General features: G+C 35.8%; 1 long non-coding RNA gene across 1 annotated transcript; it reads right to left on the bottom strand.

The window, feature by feature from the left end:
- Nucleotides 1-538: 538 nt before the first annotated feature.
- Nucleotides 539-5,608, bottom strand: LOC131529257 (uncharacterized). Its single transcript, XR_009268037.1, has 3 exons — nt 5,427-5,608; nt 1,322-1,494; nt 539-1,118 (listed from the first exon to the last, which is right to left on the bottom strand). It is a non-coding gene; the product is annotated as an uncharacterized LOC131529257 (long non-coding RNA).
- Between the last annotated feature and the right edge of the window lie 4,620 nt (nt 5,609-10,228).

Here is a 10,228-nt window from a genome sequence, read left to right as displayed (position 1 = left end):
GCAGACATGCTAATCCAGCACAAACTGGTGCATGAGATGTCACCAAAATGAAGTATTTGAACCTAAAAATTAAATACCAAAATGGGTGGGAACTGAAAAAGGTCCTCTTTTTGAAAAAAAGAAAAAAGAACCCCCCAAAATAGTGTAAAGGCAAAGAGATCTAGGCCCAATAATAATGACAACTTTTACAAAACAACTGCAAATATCTTCACAAAAGTGTAATGTTTCGGTCACACTTTATTTAAACTACTACTTACATCAGAAAATAGGTACAGTGTACTTATTGTGTTCATATAGTATTGCAAAGCACTGTCTTGTGTTTGCACGTCTTATATCATGTAAGTGTTCACTATCAAATGCAGGAAACTGTGACGTGCAGAATGTTGTCAGTAAAAGTGGCGTCTGAACCGGATCTGAGAAACACTGTTCATTAGTCTGTTTGATTAGATGAGTCTGTGAAAGCTTGGCTCTGTTCTTCATATGTGATCCAGGATTGGTTGGTTCTTCGAAGCTCATCCTGGAGTTGTTGTCATAGCAACAGGTCCGTTTGCTCAAACCTGCTCCGGATCAAGCTTTATTTCACGTAAAAAGGATTAGACTGAATCACATTAGCTGAAAATCTCTCCCAACCACTGCTACTTTCTTACAAGTGTACCTTATTGAGCCAGAAAAAAATAATTATGAAAGATTATACCGGTAATTTTAAAATTATTTTGAGAATAATTAAAAATGTGTGTTATCTACAATAATAAATGCAACCAGTTTTACTCATTGAGAGGTTTATTAGTGAAGGAATAATTATCTCATGATTTAATTGCAGTCAAACACACATTATGTAAAATTCGTCTGAGCTGTGAGTTCACAGTAATCTCAGACAACTTCATCCAGATATCTGAATCAAATCAACAGTTTGAAGAACCAAACGAGGCAGAGATGAATAATGAGGATGAACAGATGAAAGAGGAGATCTGAGCAGACTGTAGTGTGGATGGATGGAGTCTGTGATCATGATGGTGTTGTCTTCAGCTGCTGCTGTCTCAGGGATGTTGTGTGTTCTTCAGAACATGCTGAAGTTTCTCCAGAATTAAAGTTTACAGGTCCGTCTGGATCACGAGAGACTGGAAATCACAAACATACATCAGATTATCCTCATTGTTTGGGATTTGTTTTATGTTCTCAATCTATAATACATTCTGTCATTGACACACAATCACACATCTGTAAACTTTCATCTTACAGAAGATCTGATCAATCTGTCTGAATGTGAAGCTTTAAGACAGGTTTGTGAAGACTAGAACTGCCATAATGAACAAACACTTACAGCTTGGGTTTACTTTCTTCATACTGTCGCATCTAACAAGCGTCTGTCTGTTTTTCTCTTGTGTTTCACTGGTTTGTGTCTCATTTCTGGACTCCATTTCTGTTGTTTTTGATTATCTGGTTTCTGATGCTCCAACAGTTTTCTCTCTGTGTTGTCTCATTTCTGCATCCCACCTGTTAAATCACACAGATGACATGAAGAGTTTAGTTAAAGCCAGTTTTAGTTCAAGGGCAACTTCAGTTTATATCATCATGTGACTAAACCAGTAACAGCTAACAGTAGGCATGTAACCATTCACTCAACTCAATGCAATAGAATTCATACTGATTCACAATACAATTTTCTCACAATTTATTTTTCTACAAAATGAGGTTTATGTCAAATTGTAAATGAAAAGGTTTCCTTTTATTATTTCTCAGACAAAATGCTGCACATTTCTTTCTGAAATTGAAACGTCAAAAAACAAAACTAAAGTGAAATATTAAAACAAATCCCAAATCAAATAAAGAAAGAAAGACATTTCTTCATGAAAACAAATTAAGTCTTTGTCTGTGTGTATTGATTACTATTCGTATAACAACAGTTTTACTACAAATATCATGGTTAAACTATGGTTAGTTTAGCAAAGCATGGTTAATTTGTGTTTATCATGGTACCGTGTGCATAATTATTAGTCACGTTGATATTCTGATCATATTTTTTTTTTCAAGCACATTTGACCAATTCCAAACCACATCAATCTTAATAACTACTATTAATTTTGTATTTAAGCATTTATGAGTGATATATAATTGTCCATGAAGGCTGGAAGTGAAAAACTCCTTATATTCAGTTTTTTTTTTTTTTTTTTTTTTACTGACAAAATGAGCCAAAAAAAGAGGTTTTACCCTTCTAAAAAATGTATAAACACCCATGAGAAATATTCAAAACTAATGCAATACAGAAATTGCAAAGTTAAGGCATGACCACTGGACAGCTGTTTGAAGAATGAATCTTCCAGAATCTGGCAGTAAATTTTAGGAGCTCATTTTCAGTCAATCCTGAAGACAGACATTTCAGGATAGAAGATGGAACAAAAATGAGCTCCTAAAACTTACTGAAAGATTCTGGAAGATAAATTCTTCAAACAGTGGCACAAGAGGATGTGATGCTGGTCCTTCAAGAGTCACTCTCAACTTATCTGTCCTAATGTATTTCACAGTACTTCAGCATGTTAGTTTTTAGGATTTTTTACCCAGGCAAAGTCTCTGAGAACCTGACACCTTGTACTTCTGGAGACTCAGGAATGTTGCAGTTCTGGAAATTGGTGGCGTTGGAAATGGTTCCTGATGGTTTCTCACCTAATTCTGCACATTCATTCTTAATTATTTTGCAGTTAACATGTCTATTCTTCTCCACTTGTTTTTCTGACCGTGCTGACCCAGTGAGCATTCTGCTGTCCAGTGGTCATGCCTTAACGTTGCAATTTCTGTATTGCATTAGTTTTGAATATTTCTCATGGAGATTTAATCATTTTTGACATTTCAGTCTGAGTTAAACCTCTTTTTTTGTCAAAAGCTCCATTTTGTCAGTAAAAGAAAACATGCCTAGTAATTTTGCACGCCTGAATATAAGGAGTTTTTCACTTCCAGCCTTCATGGACAATTGTATATCACTCATAAATGATAGAAATATAAAATTAATAGTAGTTATTGAGATTGATGTGGTTTGTAACTGGTAAAATGTGTTTGGAAAAAAAATATGATCAGAATATCAAAGCGCCTAATAATTATGCATGCGGTGTATTAACCATGGTTTTTAGTTTTATTTGTAGTCAAACCAGGTTTCATTTTCATAAGGGTTAGATTGTACAGTTTCAAAATTTGAAGCAAAAACAGAATAGTCTGACTTTAGTTTGTGAAACTATACTGCATAACATCTTAACTCTTTCCCCGCCAGCATTTTTTTAAGAAGTTGCCAGCCACCGCCAGCATTTTTGATGATATTCACCTAAATATGACGGCCCTCAGAATATTTTCTGCTATGAATATAAGAACATATTATATATCAAAATAAAGAACTATTTTATTCTATCTTCATGTGTTCATGTATTATCACCATTTGAATACAGATAGGTTTCATCAAAAATACAACATTTTGGACAAAAAACTAAGAAAAATGCATTTTTATCAAAGTGCATTTTCAAGCATACATTCAGATATTCAAATACATTCATTTCACCTGTAAATAATTATATGAATAATTGAAATTGCATTCAATAAACAGAACAAACAGACACTCTCACACACACACACACACACACACACACACAAACATATACATACATATGATCACACACACACACACACACACACACACACATATATATATATATTTACGTACCTGGGTGCACTTTTTAGCGTGACATGAAATATATACCAATAAGTACATATCACTGCAGTTTCCAAAAGAAATGAACACTTTCACACAAATTTACAGAGTTGCGATTAATAAAGCGTAATTTTCGCACAATTACTTGAAGAATATCATGCTATGACTTCAAAACAATATTAATATGCTGGGAGATTTGAAAACTGGTGCTTTCGAACGTTAGCATCGCACACATCCAGCTTCATATCTATGGGTTTTCATAGATGACAAGTTTGTTCGGTAGCTCGCGGAGTACGGAGATGGATTTAGGAGACGAGAAGCACCGGTTTGAATCCCGTGTAACTACAATTCGACAAAACAGTTAAAATCGGCGTAAAAGGAAGTTCAAATGGCACAGTTGCATCAGCTGATATGTTTTTATATCAGTTTTGCATTTGTTAACACTATCGGGTAGGTTTAGGGCTGGATTTGGAGTAGGGCATATTTCCAACACGATAGAGCATTAACCTTTAGCGACAGTCCCCGGATATTTGAATTCTGAACCGCCGCAATACCTACCTGAAGCAACGTAATAAAAAAAAAAACAGCAATACGTACCAATGTCTACGTAATAAAAATGTGCCAGGGTTCACATATTGAACCTGTGTTTTAGCGCCACTCAGTGGACATTTCTATTTGAAACTGCTGCGAAACGAGTGTGACGTATGAGGGGAACCCCAGTATTACAGCACAGCTTCACACAAGCCATGATACAGTTACAGAAATAAGCAACCGAAAGCAATATATATCTTCCCCAGATGTAATGTTAGTTCTGTACTTCAGCGTTGGTAAAAAAGCATTATAATCTCCTTTGTGGTAGAGAAAGCTGCTTATATGTAGGCTACGGGAAACAGCGAAAATGTTGAATTAAACATACACACAATCAGCGTTTCCACACGTTTATACTGGCCCCGATAATCAAAACTTCTAGCGCTAGCTCCATTTCTGCAAATCAGTTTTTGTAAATGAATGACTTGATCCACATATGGCCTTCATCAACAGCCGCATGCGCCACCTGCTGGTGAGCGGCTGACAGCAACTGGAGATCAAGCATCGGTGCTCTACTGCTATTCCTGCGGTTCCCGGATGTGCAACGCTGAATTTTCTGCCGAATTTTAACCACTGAATTTGTGGCAGCGAATTTGGAAAGTGAAATAAAATGACTGAAATTTGCCTGTCAAATATTATACATCGTATTTTTAAACAGATTGAATATTTTGGAAGTGAATTCTGGAAGGTGAATATGAATTATTGAATTTTAATTATGAAAATGTGTGTGAAATATTTTGAATTGAAATATTCACAGCTTAAATAAATAACTGTGTTAAATTTCAGGACCTAAAAACACGAGCCCTGGAAATACAAGGCATTAAAATGCAAGCACTGTTAATTGCAATGAATCTTTTTTTTTTTTCGATTTGTGGAATTCAGCATGATTTATGTTTCAAAAACTGTTGTCATTATTCTGCTTCCATATGCTCCTCTTTCATTTTCATCAAATCTCTAGCCTGCCAGACTGTTCTTCTTGTGTTGTTGTTGTTGTTACTAAGCTATAATATAATATAATATATTCTTACTACCATCTTTGCCATGTTATATTTTTTGACATTTCTATTTCACGGTTTCACAGTACTGTAATAGCTTAAATTACGAATAATAACAACTCTTAACAAAAAAAAAAGATTGTTTTAATCACCTTGATCTGAAGAGAAGAAACATCCATCACAACTCTGAGATCTCTGCTGATGTTGTGCGTCTGAGCTTCAGGGGGATTTATGTAATGAGAAGATGCACATTACAACAGGAAAAGGGCTTCTGATATTCTGAACAGAACAGGAAACATGTCAAAACTGAGAGGGGGGTGGTTTTGGCTGAAGTGTACTTTGATTGGCTGTTTGTGTTGTTTGTGCTACACTTCAACAGCTCTGTGAGCAGAAATGTCGCTGCAGAGCAAAAACTTCCTCGTCTTGACAAAAGTAGCTTATAACACCTGCATTATATTAATCTGAAAAACCAACACCACTATAAGACCTTACAGAGACTGATACAAAAACATGATACCTCTCACTAATGGCTGATATAATAATACAAATTACTGAAATAAAATCAGTTTATGAATTAAATTTATTGGCTCCGTTTATTTCCACAGTGCTGTTGGTTTTTACTCATCTCTGGTTTCAGACTTTTCAGCATGTTTTTCCCTTTCTGTACACAGAAGTCCTGATCAAGCAGCTCTGTTTCAAGCAGCAGATTTGTAATTAAATGTGAATAAATGTTTCTAATAAATAAGTAAAGCTGGTAAAGCATGTGACATTGATTGCTATATTATCCTCTGTTTGTATCTTGACTGATATTTATCTATTCGCTCTTATTTCACTGCAGCTGCTCCGTCTGACAAGGTTCAGTTCTTCACTGTTCTGTCTTCATGCGTTTCTTCTTCATTTAAGACAACAAGGAATATAGAAACAAACAATGATTACAATATTACAAACATTCAGCACAGAATTGACAGCTATTAAAACATTTCTGATAAAGTAACAAATAATCCAGATGTCCATATGAAGATGTTTGGCTATAAAGCTCTTCAGTAAAGTACATGTTTCTCACCGGTGAGAAGAAGAGAGATGTAGAATGACCCAGGAATCATACACGTCACAGAAATGAAGGTCTACAGTGAGACTGGTTCCTTTCTCATTTTGTATTTGGGGAAATATCTTAATTTGTGTTCTGAAGATGAACGGAGGTCTTATGCGTTTGGAACGACATGATGGTGAGTAATTAATGACAGAATTTTATTTTTTGGGTGAACTATCCCTTTAACTTATTCATCAGTGAGTGAAAAACATGAACAAATTGAACAAAATCTTAAATTTGTTCTTAAACAAGATATTCAATATTAAGCTTTTCAAAAGGATTTGGTTTAACTGTATAAGCTTTATATAAGTATGAGTTGCTTTGCTTTTTTCTGAACTGGTGTAATACATTTTCATCTTTTATTATCTGTTGCCTGTGTTGTTACTGTTTTCATATTGTGTGTGATTTAAATTTAAAAACCCATTTTGGGTTCATTTAACCCAGCAGTAGGCTTATAGTAAATTTCAAACGATATTTGAATGAAATAAAACAGCCCACTGTAGTGTTTGAAGTCCAGGTAGCATGAAGAGGCAGATTCCAGATAGTCTCTCTTCTGGTGAATCAATAATACAAGAACACAACCACCGGGTTTATTGTTATATTACCTGGTATATCATATATGTATGTATGACCTACTGTATAAACAACAATCGTTTTAGAGTAGTTTGTTGGGGGGAACAAGCACCACTTTAATGTACAGCTCGCAACTGTTGTATTTACCCTGTAACTACAGAGAACAAGGGAGGAACAAGTTGGAGTTAAACACAGAACATTGAACATATAAGCTGCACTGAATCTTGATGGTATATCATGAAAAGTTATTTGGTGATAGTGGTGCTGGGAAGTTGCTGAGATCGATGAATAATCTTTCATAAGGTAAGTAGACTGGTGGTGAATTATAAATCACAGCAGAAACTCATTAACTCATTTCACTAGATGTCCAGTTTTGTTGTTCAGTAATCTCCATCATGTGTCTTTTAATAATAGAATATGCACCCCATGGTTAAAAAATACCTAGGCACAAAAAAAAAAAAAAAAAATTGTAAAATTATAAAAAGCCATAGCCTATATGGTCTTGCTAAATCACTCCCAAACATAAGATAATCATAAAATAAACAACTAACAAAATGAAAGTAGCCAGCAGACCCTCACGAACGACTGATGAATAAACGTAAACAGGACATCAGCTTAAATGTCGCTGGTCCTCTCTCGTCCTTCACCTCAACACTCCTCCTTTCATCCGTCCGGATCTCCTCCGTGGGACTCCAGACCTCTCTCTCAGGCTGCTGAAACTGTGATTTAAAGGGCACCTATTATGCTAAATTTTATTTTATATGTTGTTTGAACATAAATGTGTGTTGCAGTGTGTGTAACACTCTATAATGATACACGACTGTTGATGGACACTGCTGTATTAGCAGAGACCTTGAGCGAGCACACGATCTGCTGTGTTCATCTTCACACTCGAGCATTTAAAAACAGCATTCAGGTAAGAAATGTCTTCTTATTAAAGCTATAGACGTTATTCAGTCCAGAGCAGTGAGTGATTTTCTGTTTTTATTTTATTGTTTGGGTCATATTAACAGCACAGACACTGTACATATACAGTACTGCAGAGGAGCTAGTTCATGCATTCATGAGCTCTAGACTGGACTGTTGTGATGCACTAACAGCTGGTTGTGCTGCATCTTCAATAAACAAGCTACAGGTAGTGCAAAATGCAGCGGCTAGAGTCCTTACCAGGTCAAGAAAATATGATCATATTACCCCAATTTTACCATCTCTGCACTGGCTCCCTGTTAAATTCTGTATCAGTTACAAAATATTATTATTTGCCTGTAAGGCCCTTAATGGTTCAGCTCCTGCGTACCTAACTAGTCTTCTATCACGCTATAATCCAACCTGCTCCCTGAGGTCGCAAAACTCTGGACTCTTGGTGGTTCCTAGGATAGCAAAGTCCACTAAAGCAGGAGCTTTTTCACATTTGGCTCCCAAACTCTGGAATAGCCTTCCTGATCACGTTCAGGGTTCAGACACACTCTCTCTGTTTAAATCTAGATTAAAGACACATCTCTTTAGCCAAGCATTCACATAATACATTTTATAATCTTGTACTGCAGTTATATCTGCTCAAATGCACATTGTTATTCTTTAGCTCGAACACATCAGTTTTGCTTGGAACAGCAGCTACACTAATTATGTCTCTATTTGTTTCTCTGTTTCTGCCACGGGATTGATATCCTGAATTACACAAGCTTCAGTCTGGATCCAACCCTGAAACGATCTGAGATGACCGAACACCTGAGAAGAGACGATGCCAACCCTCAAACAATATACAGAATTACCAAATATTGCCATAAGTTAAATAGGAGGTTTACAAAATATCTTCATGGAACATGATCTTTAATTAATATCCTAATAATTTTTGGCATAAAAAAAATGGATCATTTTGACCCATACAATGTATTTTTATACCTGTGTTACTACAGGGTCACAAATGACACAGCCTTGCCCAAACCTCTCTCCTTGCTCGTTTATGACCCCTCTCTCTCTCTTTCTCTCTCTCTCTCTCCTTCTTTCCCCCCAAAAGGCTTCACTGATACTTCACTAAGAATATCTATACACCACATATGATGTATCTTGTGAACCTGTTGTTTGTCCCCTTCATGTTTGGTATCATTGTGAAGGTCTCTGTGCGGTTGTGAAGCATTGTGTTCTGCTGCTGAGGGGTGTGTTTTCTTCAGGGTCTGTTTCAATGTTTTTCTTCCTTTACCCTGCAGTCACGAGATCTAACAAACCAAAAGGTATTTTATGTTTTTACAACTCATTTGAAGATTTCTTTTTTCTGGTGTGGAGTTATAAGGGAAGTGGCATTATAGTCATATGAGGATTCTTTAACCCACGCAGTGTGCTCTTGAGATCTGCACAAACACAATAGAAACTCTCACATGCTGTTGTGTGTCTCTGTGGTTACGCATCTCTCACTCTTAGATTCATCTTTGAGCAATTGATTTTATGTATTTATCTGAACTGGAACTGAATTTAATTCTGAACTGAATTCTCACTGTTTAATTATGTAATTGGCATGATCTTACCTGACAAATAAAATGTTATATTTTATTTATTCTGATCTCTTCTGAAATCATTATGACTAGTAGATCATGTGGAGGCTGATATTTCCTCGTGTCCAGGACAGATTAAACTGAAGACGCCTGGATGAACGGAGCAGTAGGCACTTCATCGGTGATCTACTTTTGTCACTGATCTCCAGGTGTATGGAAATGACTGTTAACCACACTTTTGTGTCAAAATGAAGCCGTATACTTACATACCATCCTCTGACACCAGAACTGGGGTTAGTAACAACACAAGATCTTTACTTAGTTCTATTTTTTCTGTTATTTGCAATTTAAGACTTTGTTAGGAAGCACATTTAAGATTTTAAAGTTTTAAGTTTAAATCTCACTTTAGAGAGAATTGTTAATGTTCACCATGGTACGAGTGGTAGTGTGTCAAACCTTTACAAATTACTGTTAGAAAAGGTGGACAAGAGGAAATGGGTTTTAATTTTCATGAAAACATGGGATGAGTGCTTGAGAAATATACATACAGTGAGGAAAATAAGTATTTGAACACCCTGCTATTTTGCAAGTTCTCCCACTTAGAAATCATGGAGGGGTCTGAAATTGTCATCGTAGGTGCATGTCCACTGTGAGAGACATAATCTAAAAAAAAAAATCCATAAATCACAATGTATGATTTTTTAACTATTTATTTGTATGATACAGCTGCAAATAAGTATTTGAACACCTGAGAAAATCAATGTTAATATTTGGTACAGTAGCCTTTGTTTGCAATTACAGA

The sequence above is a fragment of the Onychostoma macrolepis genome, chromosome 21 (assembly GCF_012432095.1).
Source record: "Onychostoma macrolepis isolate SWU-2019 chromosome 21, ASM1243209v1, whole genome shotgun sequence".
In the NCBI taxonomy this organism is placed as follows: Eukaryota; Metazoa; Chordata; class Actinopteri; order Cypriniformes; family Cyprinidae; genus Onychostoma; species Onychostoma macrolepis.
The sequence above is the reverse complement of the archived record's forward strand: the minus strand, read 5'-3'. Positions and strand labels throughout refer to the sequence as shown.